Source organism: Pristiophorus japonicus, chromosome 22 (genome assembly GCF_044704955.1).
Source record: "Pristiophorus japonicus isolate sPriJap1 chromosome 22, sPriJap1.hap1, whole genome shotgun sequence".
Lineage (NCBI taxonomy): Eukaryota > Metazoa > Chordata > Chondrichthyes > Pristiophoridae > Pristiophorus > Pristiophorus japonicus.
Genome location: NC_091998.1, coordinates 28,259,555 through 28,285,822, shown reverse-complemented (window position 1 = coordinate 28,285,822; position 26,268 = coordinate 28,259,555). Strand labels below are relative to the sequence as shown.

Sequence of the window (26,268 nt, the reverse complement as noted above, 5' to 3'; positions counted from 1 at the left end):
AGTATTTCCTTCCCCCCCCACCCCAGGGTTGGGGATCGGGCTTTCTTTCCCCCCCTGCCCTGGAACACCAACCACCCCCCCCCACATCCTGGTCCAGTGGCCTCCTTGTCAGAGATCCTCGCACGACAGGAAGCCAACCTGTCAATCAGGCTGACTTTCAGGCAGGAAACCCACCCCTGACGTCACATGCTCTCTGTGGAGTTAAAACCCCACAGTGTGCTGGGAAACCCGCCATTCCGGGTTCCCGCCGTCTATCGGGTCTCCCTGCACCAGTGGGACCTGGCAAAATCCAGCCCAAATCTAAGAGATTAGAGTTGAGACACAATAGAGGAACTATTACGCTGATGGGGTGTATGCTATAGGCCACCAAATAGTGGGAAGGAGGTAGAAGAACAAATTTGCAGGCAAATTGCAAAAGATGCAAGAACAGTAATGATAATGGGGGACTTCAATTATCCTAATGTTGACTTGGAAAATGATAGTATAAATGGCAAAGAGGGGGAGGAGTATCTGAAATATGTGCAAGAGAACTTTCTTGATCAGTATGTTTCTAGCCCAATGAGGAAGGAAGCAGTGCTGAATCTAGTTCTGGGCAATGAAGTAGGCAAAATGGAGAACATTTCAGTGGGAGAGTATTTGGGAAACAGTGATCACTATCATAGAATCATAATTACAACACAGAAGGAAGCCATTCGACCCATCGTGTCCCACCTTCCAGTACTAGGTCCGTAGCCCTGCAGATCATGGCTCTTTAAGTGCATATCCAAATACTTTTTAAATGTGATGAGGATTTCTGCCTCTATCACCCTTTCAGGCTATGAGTTCTAGACCCCCACCATCCTCTGTGAAAATGTATTTCCTCATCTCCCCTCTAACCCTTCGACTAACTACTTTAAATCTATGCGTTTCTATAGGTATATAAAAAGGAAAAGAGTGGCTAGAGTAAATGTTGGTCGCTTAGAGGACGAGACCGGGGAATTAGTAATGGGGAACATGGAGATGGCAGAAACGCTGAACAAATATTTTGAATCAGTCTTTACGGTAGAGGACATTAACAATGGACCCAATTTTCCCCAACCCCTTTTTTCGGCACACTTACCCTAAACGCGCCGATTTTGGCGCTGGAAACGGCGCCGAAAAAAGTGGCCTCATCTTGCTCGCTCTGTCTAGTCTCCCATGTCCCAGAGCAGCGTGCAATGGGGGACGGAACAACAGCCCAGCGCAGAAAACACTGCCGGCAGCTGTCCGCATGCGCAGTGGAGTCTGCACGCATGCTCCTCGCCCTCCCAGTGTACCCTGCAGGCTATGAGCAGGACCTGATGCTCGCAGCCCCTATCCCTGGCCGAAGGGACGCCCAGATGTTCGCCGCACCCAATCCCTGGCCGAAGGGACACCCCGATGTTCGCCGCACCCAATCCCTGGCCGAAGGGACGCCCCGATGTTCGCTTGGTGAGTGGGGAATATTCTGCAATATTTATTCAGGGTCGCTCAGAGTTGTCAGAAACGGAGTGCAAAAGTTGGGAATTTGGTAAGTGGGAATTCGGTGCAGAGCGGCGAAGTAGGTTCTTTTTTTTGGCTTCAATACTTGTAGTGGTTCATGTTACATATTTAAATATTTCATATAATCTACCTATAACTTAAACTAGATCAAGTAATAAGTTAAAAACTATAAGCTAAGTTGATTAAATAGATGTTGAAAGGTTGTTTCCCCTGGCTGAGATTACCCCCTGGACCTGATTATTACATACATCCTAGGGTCTTAAAAGAAGTGGCTGCAGAGATAGTGGATGCATTGGTTGTAATTTACCACAATTCCCTGGATTCTGCAGAGGCCCCAGCAGATTGGAAAACTGCAAACGTTATGCCTCTATTTAAGAAAGGAGGCAGACAAAATGCAGGAAACGATAGACCAGTTAGCCTCCCATCTATGGTTGGGAAGATGTTGGAGTCCATTATTAAAGAAGCAGTAGCAGGTCATTTGGAAAAGCAAAATTCGGTCAGGCAGAGTCAGTATAGATTTATGAAGGGGAAGTCATGTTTGACAAATTTGCTGGAATTCTTTGAGGATGTAACGAACAGGGTGGATAAAGGGGAACCAGTGGATGTGGTGTATTTCGACTTCCAGAAGGTATTTGACAAGGTGCCACATAAAAGGTTACTGCACAAGATAAAAGTTCACGGGGTCGGGGGTAATATATTAGCATGGATAGAGGATTGGCTAACAAACAGAAAACAGAGAGTAGGGATAAATGGTTCATTCTCAGGTTGGTAATCAGTAACCAGTGGGGTGCCGCAGGGATCAGTGCTGGGACCCCAACTATTTACAATCTATATTAATAACTTGGAGGAAGGGACCAAGTGTAAAGTAGCCAAGTTTGCTGACGATACAAAGTTGGGAGGAAAAGCAATGTGTGAGGAGGACACAAAACATCTGCAAAAGGACATAGACAGGCTAAGTGAGTGGGCAAAAAATTGGCAGATGGAGTATAATGTTGGAAAGTGTGAGGTCATGCACTTTGGCAGAAAAAAATCAAAGAGCAAGTTATTATTTAAATGAAGAAAGATTGCAAAGTGCTAGTCAGAGTAGCAATTGCAGGATAGCTAAGATAAATACGTAGCTTGAGGAGTGGTGCAGAAAGGAGGGATTCAAATTCCTGGGACATTGGAACTGGCTCTGGGGGAGGTGGGACTAGTACAAACCGGATGATCTGCACCTGGGCAGGACCGGAACCAATGTCCTAAGGGGAGTGTTTGCTAGTGCTGTTGGGGAGAGGTTAAACTAATATGGCAGGGGGATGGGAACCTATGCAGGGAGACAGAGGGATGTAGAATGGGGGCAGAAGCAAAAGATAGAAAGAAGAAAAGTAAAAGTGGAGGGCAGAGAAACCCAAGGCAAAAATCAAAAAGGGCCACATTACAGCAAAATTCTAAAGGGGCAAAGTGTGTTAAAAAGACAAGCCTAAAGGCTCTGTGCCTCAATGCAAGGAGTATTCGTAACAAGGCGCAGGCAGCAGTTAACGAATATGATATAATTGGCATCTCGGAGACCTGGCTCCAGGGTGACCAAGGCTGGGAACTCAACATCCAGAAGTATTCAATATTCAGGAAGGATAGACAGAAAGGAAAAGGAGGTGGGGTAGCATTGCTGGCTAAAGAGGAAATTAACGCAATAGTAAGGAAGGATATTAACTTGGATGATGTGGAATCTGTATGGGTGGAGCTGCGGAATACCAAAGGGCAGAAAATGCTAGTGGGAGTTGTGTACAGTCCACCAAACAGTAGTAGTGAGGTTGGGGACAGCATCAAACAAGAAATTAGGGGTGCAATAAAGGTACAGCAGTTATCATGGGTGACTTTAATCTACATATAGATTGGGCTAACCAAACTGGTAGCAATGCAGTGGAAGGGGATCTCCTGGAGTTTATTAGGGATGGTTTTCTAGATCAATATGTCGAGGAACCAACTAGAAGGCTGGCCATCCTAGACTGGATGATGTGTCATGAGAAAGTACTAATTAGCAATCTTGTTATGCGAGGCCCCTTGGGGAAGAGTGACCATAATGTGGTAGAATTTTTTATTAAGATGGAGAGTGACACAGTTAATTCAGAGACTAAGATCCTGAACTTAAGGAAAGGTAACTTCGATGGTATGAGACGTGAATTGGCTCGAATAGACTGGCGAATGATACTTAAAGGGTTGACGGTGAATAGGCAATGGCAAACATTTAAAGATCACATGGATGAACTTCAACAATTGTACATCCCTGTCTGGAGTAAAAATAAAGTGGCTCAACCGTGGCTAACAACGGAAATTAAGGATCGTGTTAAATCCAAGGAAGAGGCATATAAATTGGCCAGAAAAAGCAGCAAACCTGAGGACTGGGAGAAATTTAGAATCCAGCAGAGGAGGACAAAGTGTTTAATTAGGAGGGGGAAAATAGAGTATGAGAGTAAGCTTGCTGGGAACATAAAAACTGACTGCAAAAGCTTCTATAGCTAAGTGAAGAGAAAAAGATTAGTGAAGGCAAACATAGGACCCTTGCAATCAGATTCAGATGAATTTATAATGGGGAACAAAGAAATGGCAGACCAATTGAACAAATACTTTGGTTCTGTCTTAGAAACATAGAAAATAGGTGCAGGAGTAGGCCATTTGGCCCTTGGAGCCTACACCGCCATTCAATAAGATCATGGCTGATCATTCTCTCAGTTCCCATGAAGGAAGACATAAATAACCTTCCGGAAATAGTAGGGGACTGAGGGTCGAGTGAGAAGGAGGAACTGAAGGAAATCCTTATTAGGCGGGAAATTGTGTTAGGGAAATTGATGGGATTGAAGGCCGCTAAATCCCCAGGGCCTGATAGTTTGCATCCCAGAGTATTTAAGGAAGTGGCCCTAGAAATAGTAGATGCATTGGTGATCATTTTCCAACAGTCTTATCGACTCTGGATCAGTTTCCTATGGACTGGAGGGTAGCTAATGTAACGCCACTTTTTAAAAAAGGAGGGAGAGAGAAAATGGGTAATTATAGACCGGTTAGCCTGACATCAGTAGTGGAGGAAAATTTGGAATCAATTATTAAAGAGGAAATAGCAGCGCATTTGGAAAGCAGTGACAGGATCGGTCCAAGACAGCATGGATTTATGAAAGGGAAATCATGCTTGACAAATCTTCAAAAAATTTTTGAAGATGTAACTGGTAGAGTGGAAAAGGGAGAACCAGTGAATGTGGTGTATTTGGACTTTCAAAAGGCTTTTGACAAGGTCCCACACGAGATTGGTGTGCAAAATTAAAGCACATGGTATTGAGGGTAATGTACTGATGTGGATAGAGAACTGGTTGGTAGACAGGAGGCAGAGAGTCAGGATTAACAGGTCCTTTTTAGAATGGCAGGCAGTGACTAGTGGGGTGCCGCAGGGCTCAGTGCTGGGACCCCAGCTATTTACAATATACATTAATGATTTAGATGAAGGAATTGAGTGTAATATCTCCAAGTTTGCAGATGACACTAAGCTGGGTGGCGGTGTGAGCTGTGAGGAGGATGTGAAGAGGCTGCAGGGTGACTTGGACAGGTTAGATGAGTGGGCAAATCATAGCAGATGCAGTATAATGTGGATAAATGTGAGGTTATCCACTTTGGTGGCAAAAACACTAAGGCAGAATATTATCTGAATGGCGGCAGATTAGGAAAAGGGGAGGTGCAACGAGACCTGGGTGTCATGGTACATCAGTCATTGAAAGTTGGCATGCAGGTACAGCAGGTTGTGAAGGCGGCAAATGGTAAGCCTTCATGGCTAGGGGATTTGAGTATAGGTGTAGGGCGGTCTTACTGCAGTTGTACAGGGCCTTAGTGAGGCCTCACCTATTGTGTTCCGTTTTGGTCATCTAATCTGAGGAAGGACATTCTTGCTATTGAGGGAGTGCAGCGAAGGTTCACCAGACTGATTCCCAGGATGGCAGGACTGACATATGAGGAAAGACTGAATCGACTGGGCCTGTATTCACTGGAGTTTCGAAGGATGAGAGGGGATCTCATTGAAACATTTAAAATTCTGACAGGACTGGACAGGTTAGATGCAGGAAGGATGTTCCCGATGTTGAAGTCTAGAACCAGGGGACACAGTGTAAGGATAAGGGGTAAGCCTTTTAGGACTGAGATGAGGAGAAACTTCTTCACTCAGAGTTGTTAACCTGTGGAATTCTCTATCGCAGAGAGTTGTTGCCAGTTCATTGGATATATTCAAGAGGGAGTTAGATATAGCCGTTGCGGCTAAAGGAATCAAGGGGCATGGAGAGAAAGCAGGAAAGGGGTACTGAGGTGAATGATCAGCCATGATCTTGTTGAATGGTGGTGCAGGCTCGAAGGGCCGAATGGCCTACTCCTGCACCTATTTGCTATATTTCTATGCAGTGCAGCGGGATCTGGGGATACTTGTGCATGAAACATGTAAGGTTAGTATGCAGGTACAGCAAGTGATCAGGAAGGCCAATGGAATCTTGGCCTTTATTGCAAAGGGGATGGAGTATAAAAGCGGGGAAGTCTTGCTGCAGTTGCACAAGGTATTGATGAGGCCACCGCTGGAATACTGTGTGCAGTTTTGGTTTCCATATTTACGAAAGGATATACTTGCTTTGGAGGCAGTTCAGAGAAGGTTCAGAAGGTTGATTTCAGAGATGAGGGGGTTGACTTATGAGGAAAGGTTGAGTAGGTTGGGCCCCTATTGGAATTCAGAAGAATGAGAGGCGATCTAATCGAAACATATAAGATTATGAGGGGGCTTGACAAGATGGATGCAGAGAGGATGTTTCAGCTGATAGGGGAGACTAGAACTAGAGGGTATAATCTTAGAATAAGGGGCCGCCCATTTAAAAGTGAGGTGAGGATAAATTTCTTCTGAGGGTTGTGGATCTGTGGAGTTCGCTGCCTCAGAGCTGTGGAAGCTGGGACATTGGCTATTTCTGTCTTAAATTTATTCAGTTTCTTAAACGATAAGGGAATAAAAGGTTATGGAGAGCGGGCAGGGAAGTGGACATGAGTCCATGATCGGATCAGTCATGATCGTATTAAATGGTGGAACAGGCTCGAGGGGCCATTTGGCCTACTCCTGCTCCTATTTCTTATGTTCTTATGCTGTCTGGTTATTCACCCCTCTGCTAAGGGAAACAGATCCTTCCTATCCAGTCTATCTCGGCCCCTCATAATTTTATACACCCGAATTAAATCTCCCTTCAGCCTCCTCTGTTTCAAATAAACTACCCCAGCCTATCCAATCTTTCCTCATAGCTAAAATTTTCAGTCCTGATAACATCTTCATAATTCTCTGCACCCTCTCCAGTGCAATCACATCTTTCCTGTAATGTGGTGACCAGAACTGTACGCAGTACTTAAGCTGTGGCCTAACCAGTGTTGTATACAGTTCTAGATTAACTTCCATGCTCCTGTATTATTATTCTTAGGCGGTCCCTTGAATCGAGGATGACTTGCTTCTACGCCAAAAAGGAATGAGTTCAATGAGTTCAGTGGTGTTTTAATGAAGGAAAGTCCCGAACCGCATATTGAAGGGTGGAAGATGCCTGTGCGTAGATTTCTTTTAACGTGTGGTGGCCCGTTGCACACCAACCACCACGCGGGTTTGACAGAGGTTGGCCTTGGTCCACTGGCAAGGGTTAACCAAGACGACTGGAGACCAACTCTGCTGCACGAACCCCCTAGTGCGCGCACATATCACAGTGTGAGCTGGCCCATGCTCTCCCTGAGCCCAAGCATTTTCTAGGCCCCAATCACGTCATTCTGCAATCTCTCGCCGCACCGGCTCGCGCTGCTCCCTGGAGTGGTATGTTTCTTTTCAGGCTCCGACCTGCATTGATGTTCCCTCGCAGTTTGGGTCTGCCACGCTGCTCCAGGCCACCACTCGCCGCTCCTTTTAAGGCTCCAACCTGCCGCTGATGTTCCCTCGCAGGTCGGTTAGCTATGCCTCAGCTAATAAAGGAAAGCATTCCGTATGCCTTTTAACTAGCTTAGCAACCTGTCCTGCTACCTTTAAGGATCTGTGGACTCCAAGATCCCTCTGCTCCTACACACCTCTCAGTATCCTCCCATTTATTGTGTATTCCTTGTTGCTCCTCTCCAAATGTATTACCTCACAGTTTTCGGATTGAGTTCCATTTTCCACTTTTCTGACCAGTTCATCAATATCTTCCTGCAGTCTAAAGCCTTCCTCCTCAATGTCAACCACACGGTCAATATTTGTATCATCTGAAAATTTCTTTATCACACCCTACATTAAGTCGAAATCATTAATATATACTGCAAAAAGCAAGGAACAGAGTACTGAGCCCTGTGGAACCCCACTGGAAACAGCCTTCCAGTCGCAAAAACACCCGTCAACCATGACCCTTTGCTTCCTGCCACTGAGCCAATTTTTGATCCACTATCATTAGGTTTAGTAAAAGGAAGGATGTGGCCAATTCGGGACCAAAAAGGAGAACTTTTTATGGAGGCAGAGGCCTGGCTGAGGTACTAAATGAGTATTTTGCATCTGTCTTCGCCAAAGAAGAGGATGATACCAATGTCACAGTAAAGGAAGAGGTAGTAGAGAAATTGGATAGGATAAAAATAGATAACAAGGAGGTACTTAAAAGGTTGGCAGTGCTCAGTCACCCAGGCTGCATGAGATGCATCCTAGGTTGCTGGAGCAAGTAAAAATGAAAATCCGAACTCGCACCAAGTCTTGTTCACCCATCACACCTGTGCTTGCTGATGTACATTGACTCCTGCTCTTGCAACACCTTGATTTTAAACTTCTCATCCTTGCTGAAAAATCCCACCATGGCCTCGTTGCTCCCTATCTCTCTGTCCTCCTTCAGCCCTACAATCCTCAGAGATCTCTGTGCTCCTTAATTCTGGGCTCTTGCGCATACCTGATTTTCATTGCTCTACCATTGGCAGCCATGTCTTCAGCTACCTAGGTCCTAAGCTCTGTAATTTGCTCCCTGAATCTCTCTAACTCTCCTTCCTTAAGACGCTCCTTAAAACATACCTCTTTGACCAAGCTTTTGGTCATCTGTCCTAATACCTTATGTGGCTCAGTGTCAAATTTTGACAATCCTACTGTGAAATGCTGAGGAACGTTTTACTACTTTAAAGGCACTATATAAATGCAAGTTGATATGGAATACAAAGAGACATTTTTTTAAAACCTTTTTAAATATTATTTTAGGCCAGGAAGATTTGCTCGGATTTGAGAATTCTGGCATATACTTATGTTGTTATGGAAAGCATATTTTCTCAAATCAGCAAATAAAAATGGTTGTTGGTTATGTCATCATCATGGCTATGAATATAGGAATCTTTCTAATTACTTCATAACTTTGAATCACATGCTGCCAGCTCCCAAACAGGCCTCAACTTGGTACTTTGGGCAAGCCCTGACATGGCTCAGTAAGAGTGCCACTGAAACAAAGTCAGCATTGACACAACTGTTTTGAGCACTTCATACATTTCTAATGCTCCAATTACTGGTTGTTTCCTGTCTAGTCACCTGCTTTATTGGCTGTGGACTCTAGCTCCTCTGCTTTCTTTCTGTCTAGCCATGGTCTCTTACCTCATTCCCTACCTCTCTTCCTGTATCTGCCCCTCAGATTATAGCATGTTAATGCCACTCTTCTACCCCATCCATTACTACCACCAACAGAACTTCTATCATGATGGCATTCAAGGTGATTGTCTACCAGAGTTAGTGATTAAAGCAGAGATTGTCAGCTTTTAAGAATAGGGGGATACAGGGAAAAGTGAATCGTATTAATACTACTGCTCATTTGTAGGATAAACACAAACACAAAATAATTGGGTTGAACCTGTTTCCATGTTCTGGTTTCTATGTATATTTCTGTCTTTCCACCTTTTGTTCCAACCTGGGCATTCTTTACTGAATCTACAGTAGCACATGCCATTAGCTGTCCCAGGGCAACCACCTTATTACCTGCTCTTAATTTACTGTGCTTTTTGATGGTCAATTTCTTCATTCTTTCCCATCTTCCCATGAGTCTTTACACACTCCTTCTGATCTCTTCCGTCCCCCAGCAACTTTGGTTGTCAAAGTCCCTTCTCATCACCCACAGAAATCAGTCTTTTAATAATTAGGCTTTCCATATCTATGACCTTAATCCCAGAAGTGCAGATTAATTAATATCCTGGGCCTGATCAAGACTTGGCTTACATCTTTCGCTTTCACCTTGCTGACTTCAATCTGCATCTGAAATCAGGCTGCCTTATTTTCTTGGATATCTCTGCTCTCTTCACCATGTTCAATCTCACTCTCCACATATGTTTTCTCTCCCATGCTCACAGCCACTCCCTTGGCCTGCCTGGTTATCTCACAGGTGTTATTGATTTGGCCCATTTATTATCACTTGCATCCTAGATCCTGCACATCTGTGAATGCAAATGGATTATAATTCTGTGATTATACTATTTCATGGGATGATTATTGCAGCCTGCAGTATAAAGAGGAAAATGCGTTGTAAAAATGTAATTTACTTTTTTCCCCCACATATTTCCGCTAATACCATGTTGGGACTGATGGAACAATCATAGATGAGAGGTGATAGCTCTTGAGAGTTGAAAAAATAGTTTCTTTGTAGAATTGGAAAACAAGATTTTCATTGCATATTGGAGATCAAAGTGTAGTGATTCAACTACTGTATGGCAAGAGGACGAGAGGTTTTGAACACTGATGTGGGTTTTGAGGGAAGTTGATTAACGTAGAGTGAAATTATCAGTAAACCAGTGGATAGGGTTGTGTGATGAAAGAGTGATCAGTGATATGAAGAAGGAGCAAGAGGCTTGGAGAGAGCTTCTGACTTTCTGGGAAAAGTGTTGGAGGATATGCCGTCAGCTATAACGTACAGCAATTTGAGAGGAAACTAGAAATCTGTGAACATAAGCCACATAATGATAACTTGTTGAGAACTGCACAGTGCCAGACCCTATTGAAGACATGCAAGGTGATGACAGGTGATTTCTGAAAGTGCTCAAGCAGAGTTCCACGGGTACGTAACATTGACAACAGGATTAATAGTGGAATGCCATGCTGAAATCTGTGCTGGCAATCATGGATTAGGCAAAAACTGTCAAGGTGGCGATTGACATTTAACTGCAACTTTAGAAAATACAAATGTAAGGGCAGTAGTTAGGGTAAGCAGGTTGAATTAAAGTGAATTTCCAAAGAGAAGGGAAATTAGAACTGATTAAGATTAAAGAGATGGCATAAGCCAAGGCTATGTTCAAACACTAGGCTAGAACTTTCGTCTTGAAAATGATGGGAGGGAAATGATCAGCTGTCTTACTGGATCGGAGGTTTTGCTCGTAACAAACTTCCTTCAAATGCTCCACTCTTTGCCAATTACAGCTGACATCAATTGTTATCCTAAGTTAGATAACAATTTTCGTCCATTGTAATGGGCAAACAGTGGAATGTTGGAAGAAGGTTCCTTACCAAAATCCTCAATACTACACCTTGCACTCGAACTTGTGATTGTTGACCCGTCAGTGGAACATTATCGTAGCATTAACTGGTGCCTTTGGAGGAGAGGGGTTGGGGGAGGGGATCTGTGCTTCACAGCTTGTGTTCCTAGCCATCTTATTCGTACATAAATCATGACTGGAAGAAACACATAGGTGCAAAGCTATTTGTTTTATTGATGATCATCCCTCTAGCATCCTAACTCTCCCACATTGGCATTCAAGTACATTTTGAATTACCCTAATGACTTTGCTTCAACTATCTTGCCTTTCTGCTTATTTAAAAACACCAGAGTGGATGTTTGTTGAGAAATAACTTGATTAACAAGCTGTAAAGAAAAAGTATACCGTAATCTTTGATGTATAGATTGGGATGTTTTACTATATTAATGGCGCTATTATATGTGCATTTTGTTGTACAGGTTATCTTCCCAACCAGTCTACCCTACCTTTTGTTGTATGGATATTGTCTTTAAAAAAAAACTCAAAAGGAAAACTTCTAAACAGTCTCACATTTACTTTGTACACAGTTATTTGAAGTTGCTTTATTCAAATTGTCAACATATCTCCCATTGAAAATGCATTGAAAATCTGTTGCTCTACTCATTTTAAATGTTTTTGATCATTCAAATTCCACTGCAAATGGGTCTTCACCAGTAAAATCTTCTGCTTTATTCTAATTCAACCCTTGATCAACATCAAGTGGCCCAGGTACGGCAGCCCTCCCCCACCTGAATTCAAGACATCATTGAGTGAAGTCAGAAAGCAATTTGAAAATGTGGCTAGCCAAATTACCGGACCTTTATCATTTGAAGAAAATTACAAGATCATAAAATATGTGGAGGAGCATCCTGAAGAAATTAAGATGTGGTACAGAAACATAACGATCTTCCCACTATGCCAATAAACCTGGGGGGAAAAATTCCCACTGATTACAAGAAATGTTGTAACCAAAGGAAGTGGATGTGTAACTCGGCTAGTATGCTGCGGAGACAGGTCTTTTTTACAAGTTTCTTCATCCAAGCAGAACATTAGCTTTCATCAAGGGGAAAAACCTAAGCAGTGAATTACTGTCATAGTTTGCACTGGCAAGACTAGGGCGGGGGTCTGGCAATTCCAAAAAGCCCTTTTTGTGATACTTTCACTTGGCATCTTTAACCAGCAGAAGTAACGAAAAGGTGTGAATGATTGGTGCCACAGGTATTAACATAGAAACATAGAAAATAGGTGCAGGAATAGGCCATTCAGCCCTTCTAGCCTGCACCGCCATTCAATGAGTTCATGGCTGAACATGCAACTTCAGTACCCCCTTCCTGCTTTCTCGCCATACCCCTTGATCCCCCGAGTAGTAAGGACTTCATCTAACTCCCTTTTGAATATATTTAGTGAATTGGCCTCAACTACTTTCTGTGGTAGAGAATTCCACAGGTTCACCACTCTCTGGGTGAAGAAGTTTCTCCTCATCTCGGTCCTAAATGGCTTACCCCTTATCCTTAGACTGTGACCCCTGGTTCTGGACTTCCCCAACATTGGGAACATTCTTCCTGCATCTAACCTGTCTAAACCCGTCAGAATTTTAAACGTTTCTGAGGTCCCCTCTCATTCTTCTGAACTCCAGTGAATACAAGCCCAGTTGATCCAGTCTTTCTTGATAGGTCAGTCCCACCATCCCGGGAATCAGTCTGGTGAATCTTCGCTGCACTCCCTCAATAGCAAGAATGTCCTTCCTCAAGTTAGGAGACCAAAACTGTACACAATACTCCAGGTGTGGCCTCACCAAGGCCCTGTACAACTGTAGCAACACCTCCCTGCCCCTGTACTCAAATCCCCTCGCTATGAAGGCCAACATGCCATTTGCTTTCTTAACCGCCTGCTGTACCTGCATGCCAACCTTCAATGACTGATGTACCATGACACCCAGGTCTCATTGCACCTCCCCTTTTCCTAATCTGTCACCATTCAGATAATAGTCTGTCTTCTTGAGATGTGGCTGACTCACTTTGCCTTTTGATGCCATACTTTAGTCAGAGAAGTCGCCTTAATAGTTGGCATCTGGGGGTTGCTTGAGGTACTTGCATCTACATGTGATAGAACTAATTTTTTTACCACCAAACAAATGACCATGATCCAACCAATGGATGCGTGTGTCGTTTATGGTATAAAACAGCACAAGAAATGTTTGGTGTGAAATGTGATTGCCATGTATGATGCTGACGTGCCATTGTCGTTGGGTGTTCTGCAGGCCTGCATGTGATCTGTTCATCATGGGGGGAGCTGAAAGCAGAATGCATTGCCAACTACCTGTACTTTCAGCAATGTAAATGTATCCCTTCTACAGAGGAAGCAGCTCCATCGGATCCTATACAGGCAGTAATGACCAACTCTGAAATACCCAGCCTCTTGAGCATCTGAGTTCTCTACTGCGACTCTGTTGAATCTGTTGTTCGTATTGAGGAGGAGGATGTCTTGACCTCCGGACAGTTAATGATATGCGGGATGATGCTGCTGCTGCTCGGGGAAGTGAGAATGAGAAAGAAGCCTAAGTGTTTGGATGCAGTGAGCAGATGGAAGTAGAAGGAACCAGCCGCCACCATGACCGTGGCATCCAATTATGGACAATTGCTGAGGAAGTGGCTGCTAATTAAGCCTGATAGCTTGATGGAACTTTTTTCTGCACTAAATAGAACAAACTGCCAATTTTGTGGATGGATGTGCTATCACAGGAAGCAAACCAAAATCCTAGTATTTCACAAAATGATTGAACATTGTGATGCGCAACTTGTACAGTGCTTTAATTTTCATCATGTGTATTTCTATAGTTGCTTTGATGTTTTATGGCTTTTTAAATGTGCTGTTCCATTTATAATTAATTTCCGTAACTAGATCATATTTTTTCAAGCAAAAAAATGTCTGACTTAAAAGGAGATTAGAAATGTAAAGGACTATGTTTTTTTTCTTCAGCCTGTGCTTGCATACAAGACAAGGCAGATGCGGGATAAGACAGTGGAGGGGAGAGGGAAGAGAAGAGACAAGAGATGGCAATCTTTTCCAATTTGTCTGGCGTGTCGTGAAACTAGGCTCAGTATAAATGGATTAAGTTTATGACTCAGCAGGAATACATATTGATATGTGCATTCTGATGACCATGTCAGTAGTAAGTAATGTATTAGCTCTCTACAGTATTACATAATTATCACAGCATTTTGCAGATCTACGATATGGATTCTGTTTGAATACAATGTTAAAATAACTTTCCTTCCCCTCTCCAGCTATAATGTAAATGAGCATACATTTCCATTCTCCGCAAACTAAACTAATTGAAACAGAGCCTACTTTCCTGACCTTCAATTTTCTCCCTTCTGCTTCGGGAGGAAGTGACTCATCGAGTTCTAAAGGCACTGGCAACCGCCGACACTTGCCACATTGCCATTCATGTTTGAGCCTTAAAAATGAGTATAGGCAGGTTATTTTTGTCAGTGAAATATCCAAGTGGGGCTTGAGTCTGTCCTCACTCCTAGCAGTGACGACTGGACAGCAATCAGCAATGCGGTTTTCTCGATCTTTTCGCATCCCCCCCCCCCCTTTGCCCAAGGTCACAGAGACCAATACATTGGGCCCAAGTTTCGAGCCGCGCCTAGAACGGCGCAGTCCCGACCTGGACGCCCGTTTTTCGCGCCACAAAGTGCGCCTAAAAAAACCTCCGTATTCTCCACCTCCCTGCAGGTCCTCTGGCCCTCGGCGGAGCGCAGCAGGAGCTGTAGGGGGCGGAGCCAGGTCCCTGCGCTGAAAACAGTGCCGGGACTTCTGCACATGCGCGCTACAGTGGGCACGCAAGTGCAGTAGCTCCAGGCGCCTGAAACTGTGTGGGAGAGGCCCGAAGCACGCAGCCCCTAGCCCTGGCCGAATGGCCTCACTGGGGCTGCGTGATTAAGGCTCTCCTCCCCCCCCCCCCAATCTCCTCCCCCCCCCCCAAATCTCCTCCCCCCCCCCCCCAAATCTCCTCCCCCCCCCCCCCAAATCTCCTCCCCCCCCCCCCAAATCTCCTCCCCCCCCCCCCAAATCTCCTTCCCCCCCCCCAAATCTCCTCCTTCCCCCCCCCCCAATCTCCTCCTCCCCCCCCCAATCTCCTCCTCCCCCTCCCCCAATCTCCTCCTCCCCCCCCAATCTCCTTTCCCCCATCTCCCCCATCCCTACCCCCCTCTACCCCCTCCCCTCACTGTCAGAAACACAGACACTGACAGACAGAGAATGAGAGACACAGACAGAGAGATAGAGACACACTGAGGGGGGCATCCCAGCACGCTGTTGGAGGGCTCCCGGTGCTGCAGTCGGTAAGTAGAAAATGTTTTATTTATTGATTTTTAAAAAAAAATTATTTCTTATTAATTTTTTTTGATTGGTTTATTGGTTGATTTATTGATGTATTTATCATTTATTATTGATGGCTCTTTATTTGTAAAACTGAAGTGTTTAATGTTTGTAAACTTCCTTTTAAACCCCCCCCCCCCCGGCCACCCACCATTCCCTACGCCTGATTTGTAACCTACGCCTGATTTTCTAAAGTGTAGACAAGGTTTTTTCGAGCGTACAAAAATCTTCACTTACTCCATTCTAAGTTAGTTTGGAGTAAGTTTTCACTCACGAAACTTTGAAATCAGGCGTAAGTGGCAAGTGGAAAAAAAAATTCTGTTCCAAAGTAAAACTGTTCTAACTGACTAGAACTGGAGCAAACTAAATGACGAGAATTCCGATTTCTAAGATACTCCGTTCTACACCAGTTGCTCCTAAAAATCAGGAGCAAATCATGTGGAAACTTGGGGCCAATGTTCTAGCTGAAATCAGCTAATCTCCACAGACCTGGAATAGATCTTGCCACCTTCCTGCTCAGTATGGGTCAGTATGACACTAGGCTTTTATTTTATCCACTGAGCCATCAAATAAAATGACTAGTCAGAATGAAACATTAACTGTGTATGCTACCCATTTTACTACGTACAGCAAAAATGTGAACCAAGACTTGGTAGAAAGGGATCTCGAGTATTTCACACAAAAAATGGCTGTTAATCTGGAAGCATTTTATCTCAAACTACACTTGAGCAACGCATGACCGTAGCAAAATTCTGAGCACGTTTTAAAGCTGTAATATGTCTTCACTGCAGAATTAGAAATTGACTAAAATGTAAGAACACAGCTGAAACATCAAAGAACCAACTAAAATAGTAATGCAGTTGGAAACCTTTTAATCAAAATAGTTTGAGTGAACAACCTAACTTCATGCAGAATAATCTTGTCGTAGGTCTATTATCAAAGCACCATAACTATCTTTTCACCTGTGCCACCATAACCATCAGTCAATCAATTCACGTGGCCCGATTTGGATTTTGATGAACTGAAGTACATGAATAGCGATTGCATAACTCCCTGATGGCATACAATGGGCTCAGTCCTGGGGATCTCCGTGGCACACCATTGCCGCACCTTTATCAGACTACTGAAAACTTGCTTGCTATTTAAGATGGCTACTTACAGACTCAAACTCTAAAATATTTAATTGTGGTTAAGGTTTCCCAAGGAAAAAAAGGTTCCAAATCGTGTGTGTCCCAAATGCTTCATTACAGCATACTGTCCTCCAGTTTGATCTATTAGTTCGAGTCCGGGTTTGCAATGCAGCCCCCCAACTGCGACTGTTATTACCTGCCCACAATGAAGTCTGCGAGCCAGCAGAAAGGAGACAATATATCACTGCCGCTCATGGGTAGAGATTACAATGTGCAGGATTAAATTTCTCCACACTAAGCAATTATTCTCTCTCTGATTGAACTACTGAACTTATTTTTTTAAATGGGGTAAGATTACGTGTTTTAGGTTGCGAATGATGAATGGAATTGTTTTGGATGCATGTATAAAGCTAATTTTTTAAAGCAGTAGCTGCCGACAACTGTGTTTAACTTTAATATATTTCGCTATCAACAAGATTTTTAAAAAATGTGTGACTGAATAATTTGGTTTGAATAATTAGCAGGACAACTTCACTGGGAGATACTGAAGTATCCTACGTGAACAGTCATTACTCCACGATGTTTTGGTAATCTTTCACTCCAATTAGATGGATATTTCAGCGTGCTCTCAACACTTCAGCAGTGACCCTTCCAATGAGGTCATCACTAGTCTTTCAAAATATAGAAAACACACAGAATGGACATTTAAACTTAAATTTCAAAAACCCCTCTCTTGATTTTCTAGAAAGGTGAATTGCCATTTTTGAAATCTTGTACGGCAAAGCAACTTTTGATTTTGTAGGTCACCGCACCATTAATAACAGCCGACATTGTACAGAAAGCCAGCTTTGTAAAAGGGCAGGGTGGCACAAAGGTTTAAACACACTAGCATTTCGCCTCTGAGACCTGAATACAAATGCAGCCAACTTCTGAAGTGAAAATCACCTCTGTCAGTTGCAAAGATTCAATGTGAAATGAAGCTCGAGTTTTTACTCAAACTTTTAGTCGACGCAAGCCCACAGTACATCATTGCCCCTAATTTGGCTGTAACCATCATTAAATTGGCAATCTCACTCAGATAGCTGTTTTGGAAAATAAAAATGTCACTCTGTTACAACTTGGGCACCGAGTGAAGGAAACATTACTCTGCAGCTAATTACTTGGACCGGGCGTGCTTGGTGCCAACGCTGGATTCATGAAAATGGGATTTTTCCCCCTCTTTTCGCCCCTTCTCGCCAATCCATTACCTTGATGAACACGTATTCCCCAGGTTTTTTTTTTAAAAAGGTTACTGATAATTGACATTAAGCCTTCAGTAATTTTACAGACAATAATGTGTGGGAAAGCCTAGTGGAATGAGGGGTATCTCCACGAAGTTCTTTGATGAAGGAATGGAGAGAGTTGATGTGGGGTAGTACAGTTGTTATGGTGTATATGGTCTTCCAAAAGGCATTTGATAAAATACCATATAATAGACTTGTTGGCAAAATTAGAGCTCATGGGATTAAAGGGGCACTGGCTTTGTGGATACAAAATTGACTAAGGGATAGAAAGCAGAGAATAGTGTGTCCCCCAGCGGTCAGTATTAGGAGCACTGCTCTTTTTGATATATTAATGACTTGGACTTGGGTATACAGAGCATAATTTCAAAGTTTACAGATGACACAAAACTCAGAAATGAAGTGATCAATGAGAAGGATAATAGCAGATTTCAGGAGGACATAGACATGGTCTATGATTCAATGAAAGGGATAGCTTAGTAACTGTCTTGGGCCTTATTAATATTCCCTTTGTATTATATGTCTGCCTAAAATTCCTTCCAGGTGTAACAGTGATGTACTTAGTATACTGTATTCACTGCTCACGATGCGGTCTCCTCCACATTAGGGAGACCGGATACAGATTGTGGGTGTTTGCTTTGTGGAACATCTCCATTCAGTCCACAAGTGTGACCTGAGCTTCCGGTCATTTGTCATTTTAATTCTCTGCCTCACTGACCTTGTTGTCCTCGGCCTCCTACACTGTTCCAGTGAAACTCAATGGAAGTTCGAGGAACAGCACCTTCTCTTTTGATTAGGCACTTTACAACTGTCGAGTTCAACAATTTCATATCATAATCACTGCCCCCATTTTGTCAGATAGCAGGTGCTGGTAGTTATTCTGCTGTTGTCATCTACAGTTCTTCTCGCCCCATCTTTTGTTTCTTGTCTCATTTCTCCCCCCTTTTATCATTTAATCTCTCCTGCTTTACACCCTATCACAGACCTTCCCTTTTGTTCTTTCCTCCCATCCCCCTTTCCCTGCCTCTACTTGCTTTATAACCTGTTACATCTGTAACATTTTCCAGTTCTGATGAAAAGTCACCGACCTTAAATGTTAACTGTTTCTCTCTTCATAGATGCTGAGTATTTCAAGCATGTTTTGTTTATATTTTATATTAGTCCTTCTGCAGAAGATGCTGTATCCTAAACATGGCAGTGCTTGCAGCTTTTACATTGCTTGCCTGCATAGTCCTTACCCGACATCGGAGAAGATCCACCATCTGAAATTTGGCGTTGTCTATGTGTCTTGGAACTAACATTTACTGTGGATTTTATAAGAAGTTATGATCACAACTACTCCATGTGTTCACTGGTTTCAGTGTTGCCACAAGTACTGTAAAAAAATTTACCCTGCAATGCCAATAAACATTAGCAGCCTTCATTGTTACATATTGTGGAAGATGGGAAATTGAATACATTTAAGACAGAAATAGAGTTTCTTAAACGATATGGGGTTATGGGGAGCGGGCAGGGAAGTGGAGCTGAGTCCATGATCAGATCAGCCATGATCTTATTGAATGGCAGAGCAGGCTCGAGGGGCCGTATGGCCTACTCCTGTTCCTATTTCTTATGTTCTTATAGAACTTCGTAGAAATTTCAACATGGAAATAGGCCATTTGGCCCAACCAGTCCATGTTAGTGTTCATCCTCCACATGAGCAGTAATCCTAATTCCATGTGCCTGCACTGTTCCCATATCCCTTTTTTCCATTAGAAGCAGGACACAGTAAAATCGAGATTCCAAATTAAAATTAATTCACAAAGTCCTTCTCTAGTATTTCTCTAGCTCTAATTTGCACATTTATGGACGCACTTTTGTTCCTCCTGTCCCATATAAATAATAATAAAAGTGAAAATAGCCTAACGATAAAAAAAAGGGGACAAGAGCAAAATCCAGATCATCGACTTAAAAATACTATAAATACTTCAGGTTCAGAAAAAAATGTGAAATAATAAAATAACTGAAAAAATACAGCAGGAGTGATGAAAAACAATTAGTGTGATAAGTTTAAAAAGTGTGAGAAAAACAGCATCGGAGCATAAGGGTAGGGTAGGGTTCTATACACTAATGCACGTAGCATAAGGAACAAAACCAGCATATTAGAAGTGCAAATTCAGCTTAAAGGGCGTGTCGTAGTGGCCATCACTGAGATCTGGCTACAAACTAGCATTGCTGGGATACTGCCATGTTTAGGATTACAGAGATATAGCTCCAGGATGATCACGGCTGGAAACTCAACATCCAAGAGTATTCAACATTCAGGAAGGATAGAATAAAAGGAGGTGGGGTAGCATTGCTGGTTAAAGAGGAGATTAATGCAATAGTTAGGAAGGACATTAGCTTGGATGATGTGGAATCTATGGGCCCAAGTTTCCACATCATTCGCGCCTGCTTTTTAGGAGCAACTGGTGGAGAACGGACTATTTTAGAAATCGTAATTCTCCACATTTTTTTTTCTGCAGTTCTAGTGAGGTAGAACAGTTCTAGTTTAGAACAGAATTTTTTCTTCAAAAGGGGGCGTGTCCGGCCACTGACGCCTGATTTGAAAGTTTCCACAGTGAAAATGTACTCCAAACTAAAGTAGAATGGCGCCAGTGAAGATTTTTGTAGAACTGAAAAAACCTGTTCTACACATTAAAAAAATCAGGCGCAGGTTACAAATTAGTCCAGAATGAGGTGGGGGGGAAGGGAACTCATTAAATTCGACAATAAATCCTTATTTATACTTCTACAAATATTATACAAATAAATCCAACCTGAATAAACATTTATAAGCCAAGAAAAGATTAAATAAACCATCTTCCTACCTGTGTGAAAGTGCTTCAGCCAGGGAGAATTCTGCAGCCGTTCATGCCGCTGAGAGAGGGGGGGGGGGGGTCGGGTCGGGGAACAGGAGCGCGGGTCGGGTCAGTCAGGGGGGGGGAAACGGATCCGGAGGGGGGGTGTGGGGAGCGGGGGTCGGGGGGGGGGAGCGGGTGTCGGGTCTGGTCGGTGGGGGGGTTGGGAGCGAGTGTCGGGTCTGGTCAGGCGGGGAGCAGGAGCTGGCCGTGGGAGGAGCCCCAGTGAGGCCATTGGGCCAGGGCTAGGGGCTGCGTGCTTCGGGCCCCTCCCACACAGTTCGGCGCCTGGAGCTACTGCACTTGCGTGCCGACTGTAGCGCGCATGTGCAGAGGTCCCAACACTGTTTTCAGCGCCGGGACCTGGCTCCGCCCCCCCCACAGCTTGTGCTGGCTGCGCCAAGAGCCAGAGGACCTGTAAGTAGGTGCAGAATACCGAGGATTTTTTTAGGCGCCGTTTTAGGCGCGAAAAACGGGCGCCCAGCTCGGAGGGGCGCCCGTTTTTTTTCTTGTGGATACTTGGGCCCCTATATGAGTAGAGCTGCAGAACACCAAAGGGCAAAAAACGTTAGTGGGAGTGATGTTGGGGAGGGCATCAAACAGGAAGTTAAGGGTGCATGCAATAAAGGTGCAGTAGTTATCATGGGTGACTTTACTATGCATATAGATTGGGCTAACCAAACTGGAAGCAATACAGTGGAGGAGGATTTCCTGGAGTGCATAAGGTATGGTTTTCTAGACCAATATGTCGAGGAACCAACTAGGGGGGAGGCCATCTTACACTGGGTGTTGTGTAACGAGAGAGGATTAATTAGCAATCTTGTTGTGCGAGGCCCCTTGGGGAAGAGTGACTATAATATGCTGGAATTCTACATTAGGATGGAGAATGAAACAGTTAATTCAGAGACCATGGTCCAGAACTTAAAGAAGGGTAACTTTGAAGGTATGAGGCGTGAATTGGCTAAGATAGATTGGCGAATGATACTTAAGGGGTTGACTGTGGATGGGCAATGGCAGACATTTAGAGACTGCATGGATGAACTACAACAATTGTACATCCCTGTCTGGCGTAAAAATAAAAAAGGGAAGGTGGCTCAACTGTGGCTATCAAGGGAAATCAGGGATAGTATTAAAGCCAAGGAAGTGGTATACAAATTGGCCACAAATAGCAGCGAACCCGGGGACTGGGAGAAATTTAGAACTCAGCAGAGGAGGACAAAGGGCTTGATTAGGGCAGGGAAAATAGAGTACGAGAGGAAGCTTGCGGGGAACATTAAGACGGACTGCAAAAGCTTCTATAGATATGTAAAGAGAAAAAGGTTAGTAAAGACAAACGTAGGTCCCCTGCAGTCAGAATCAGGGGAAGTCATAACGGGGAACAAAGAAATGGCAGACCAATTGAACAAGTACTTTGGTTCAGTATTCATTGAGGAGGACACAAACAACCTTCCGGATATAAAAGGGGTCAGAGGGTCTAGTAAGAAGGAGGAACTGAGGGAAATCCTTATTAGTCGGGAAATTGTGTTGGGGAAATTGATGGGATTGAAGGCCGATAAATCCCCAGGGCCTGATGGACTGCATCCCAGAGTATTTAAGTAGGTGGCCTTGGAAATAGCTGATGCATTGACAGTCATTTTCCAACATTCCATAGACTCTGGATCAGTTCCTATGGAGTGGAGGGTAGCCAATGTAACCCCACTTTTTTTTAAAAAGAGGGAGAGAGAAAACAGGGAATTATAGACCAGTCAGCCTGACAACAGTCGTGGGTAAAATGATGGAATCAGTTGTTAAGGATGTCATAGCAGCGCATTTGGAAAGAGGTGACATGATAGGTCCAAGTCAGCATGGATTTGTGAAAGGGAAATCATGCTTGACAAATCTTCTGGAATTTTTTAAGGATGTTTCCAGTAGAGTGGACAAGGGAGAACCAGTTGATGTGGTGTATTTGGACTTTCAGAAGGCTTTCGACACGGTCCCACACAAGAGATTAATGTGCAAAGTTAATGCACATGGGATTGGGGGTAGTGTGCTGACGTGGATTGAGAACTGTTGGCAGACAGGAAGTAAAGAGTAGGAGTAAATGGGTACTTTTCAGAATGGCAGGCAGTGACTAGTAGGGTACCACAAGGTTCTGTGCTGGGGCCCCAGCTGTTTACATTGTACATTAATGATTTAGACGAGGGGATTAAATGTAGTGCCTCCAAATTTGCGGATGACACTAAGTTGGGTGGCAGTGTGAGCTGCGAGGAGGATGCTATGAGGCTGCAGAGTGACTTGGATAGGTTAGGTGAGTGGGCAAATGCATGGCAGATGAAGTATAATTTGGATAAATGTAAGGTTTGGTGGTGAAAACAGAGAGACAGACTATTATTTGAATGGTGACAGATTAGGAAAAGGGAAGGTGCAACGAGACCTGGGTGTCATGGTACATCAGTCATTGAAGGTTGGCATGCAGGTACAGCAGGCGGTTAAGAAAGCAAATGGCATGTTGGCCTTCATAGCGAGGGGATTTGAGTACAGGGGCAGGGAGGTGTTACTGCAGTTGTACAGGGCCTTGGTGAGGCCACACCTGGAGTATTGTGTACAGTTTTGGTCTCCTAACTTGAGGAAGGACATTCTTGCTATTGAGGGAGTGCAGCGAAGGTTCACCAGACTGATTCCCGGGATGGCGGGACTAACATATCAAGAAAGACTGGATCAACTGGGCTTGTATTCACTGGAGTTCAGAAACGTTTAAAATTCTGAGGGGTTTAGACAGGTTGGATGCAGGAAGAATGTTCCCAATGTTGGGGAAGTCCAGAACCAGGGGTCACAGTCTAAGGATAAGGGGTAAGCCATTTAGGACCGAGATGAGGAGAAACTTCTTCACCCAGAGAGTGGTGAACCTGTGGAATTCTCTACCACAGAATGTTGTTGAGGCTAATTCACTAAATATATTCAAAAAGGCGTTAGATGTAGTCCTTACTACAAGGGGTATGGCGAGAAAGCAGGAATGGGGTACTGAAGTTGCATGTTCAGCCATGAACTCATTGAATGGCGGTGCCGCCCGAAGGGCTGAATGGCCTACTCCTGCACCTATTTTCTATGTTTCTATAAATATTCCAATGTACAGGGCTTAGAAAGGCCAGGGAAATTGGAAAAAGAGTAAGCAATATTGATAAAAGACACTTTCACTGTATTAGAAAGAGGGGATATCAGTAAAGGTGAGCAGGCAGTAGAAACTGGATAGAATTTGGAAATAGAAAAGGATGCAAGACTTTGGTGGGAGTTGTCTACAGACTTGATAGCAGTGATGACATAGCGGGATGAATAAATGCGGAGATCAGAGAAACTTGTTGCAAAAGCAGAGTGGTTGTAATGGGAGACTTTAATTTTTGCATAGACTGCAATAGCAAAACAGCTGGAATCCTAAAGGCAGTGAATTTATTGAATGTATTCAAGACAGTTGTCTGGAACAACATGTTGAACCAACGAGAAGACAGGCTATACGAGATTTAGTTAAGAGCCAGAATTAGTCAACAATCTAACGGTAAAGGAACACCTAGCCAAGAGTGACCATAACCTGATTGGATTCGATATTGGGGTTGAGAGAGTGAAGAGTGAGTTACAAACCAAGGTATTAAATTTGAAGGGACAAGACAGAAATTGATCACAGTAAACTGGGCTGAACTGTTAACTGGTAAAACTACAGATGAACAGTGGAAGGTGTTCAAAGAAGTATTTGGTACAATACAAGTCCTGTACATACCCCTAAAGGGCAAGAGCTCTACGAGCACAGGCCATTAGTTTGAGGACTTTAACATAGGAAATGCTGGACCCAGGCTGCGTGGGACCGACAGAGAGCTGCACAACTGCGCAGCTTATAGGATACGTGAAGAAGAGTATAAAACTAAAATTAAAAACTTGCATAAGTACAAAGAATAATGGCGATCCCGCAGACTGGGAGAGATATGAAGAACATAAGGATAAGAACAAAAGAAAGTATGAAGAGCTGAAAAAAGTGAATGCGAGAAAAAAAATTTGTGCAGGATAACAGAGTTTTTACAAGTATTGTAAAAGGAAGAGGATGGCTATGGGTAATGTGGGTCCCTTAAAGACGGGCACAGTTAACATTGCAATTGAAAACCTATAAATTTGTCACCATCCTTCGCCTGCTTCACAATGACATGCAAGACATGATCCTGACCAACGGATCCACCACAGACCCAATTCACATTCAGACCGGGGCCAAGCAAGGCTGTGTCATTGCACCAACGCTCGTCTCGATCTTTCTTGCTGCAATGCTCCATCTTTCCCTCAGTAAACTCCCCGCTGGAGTAGAGCTAATCTACAGAACAAACGGGAAACTGTTCAACCTCCACCGCCTCCAGGCCAGATCCAAGGTCGTCCCATCCTCTGACATTGAATTACAGTACGCAGACGGTGCCTGCATCTGTGCACACTCGGCGGCCGAATTCCAAGCCACCGTCAACACCTTCACCGAAGCGTACGAGAGAATAGGCCTTACACCACAATATCTGTAAGACAAAGGAACTTTTCCAACCTGCCCCAACCACGCAGCACTGCTCCCCGATTATCAAAATCCATGACGGGGCCTTGGACAAAGTGGACCATTTTCCATATCTTTTGAGCCTACTGTCAACGAGGGCTGAGGTCAATGACGAAGTCCAACACTGCCTTCAGTGTGCCAGTGCAGCCTTCAGTCGCCTGAGGAAGAGAGTGTTTGAAGATCAGGATCTCAAACCCGGCACCAAGCTCATGGTCTACAGACCAGTAGTGAGTCCCGCCCTCCTATATGCCTCAGAGACATGGACTATGTATAGCAGGTGCCTCAACACTAGAGAAATACCACCAAAGCTACCTCTGGAAGATCCTGCAAATCCATTGGTAGGATAGGCGCACCAACTTCAGCGTTCTTGCTCAGGCCAGCATCGAAGCACTGACCAAGCTCGATCAGCTCCGCTGGATGGGCCACATCGGAGGTATGCCCAATACAAGACTCCCAAAACAAGCGCTCTACTCAAAGCTCCGACAGGGCAAGCAAGCCCCAGGTGGGCAGAGGAAATGCTTCAAGGACACCCTCAAAGCCTCCTTGAAAAAGTGCAACATCCCCACCGACACCTGGCAATCCTTGCCCAAGACCATACAAAGCGAAGAAAAGACATCCGGGAAGGCGCCGAACACCTCGAGTCTATGCCGAGAGCAAGCTGAAACCAAACGTAAACAGCAAGGCATCCCAAGCACCCCATCCACCAGTTCTTTCTAACACTGTCTGCTCCACCTGTGACCGAGACTGTAGGTCCTGCACAGGACTCATTAGTCACATGCAAACTCATTTTTAGCGTGGAAGCAAGTCATCCTCGACTCCAAGGGACTGCCTCAGAGAATTGAAAAAAAGGAAATAGCAGACCTGCAAAATAATTACTTTGAATCCATCTTTACAGTGCAGAAAGAGTATAAAGTATCCAGAGATAAGAGGAAAACTAAAATTAAATCAAGGAGAGGAATTTACTAGAGTTAATATAAGTAAAAATGAGTGAGACTGAATATTGACAAATCTCTAGGACCTGATGGTTTCCACCCCAGGGC

The 26,268-nt window shown here is 44.0% G+C and overlaps 1 protein-coding gene across 6 annotated transcripts in view; it reads left to right on the top strand.

Annotated features, from left to right (window-relative positions):
- bmpr1aa (bone morphogenetic protein receptor, type IAa) overlaps positions 1-26,268 on the top strand; it is a 249,730-nt gene that overhangs the window by 146,192 nt on the left and 77,270 nt on the right. The window contains exon 1 of one of the 6 annotated variants that reach the window (XM_070865841.1): positions 14,090-14,176. The exons of the other annotated variants lie outside the window; for them this stretch is intronic. The gene's annotated coding sequence lies outside the window, so the exon portion shown is untranslated. Of the gene's footprint in view, positions 1-14,089; positions 14,177-26,268 lie in introns of those variants that run through there. 6 annotated transcript variants of the gene reach the window in all.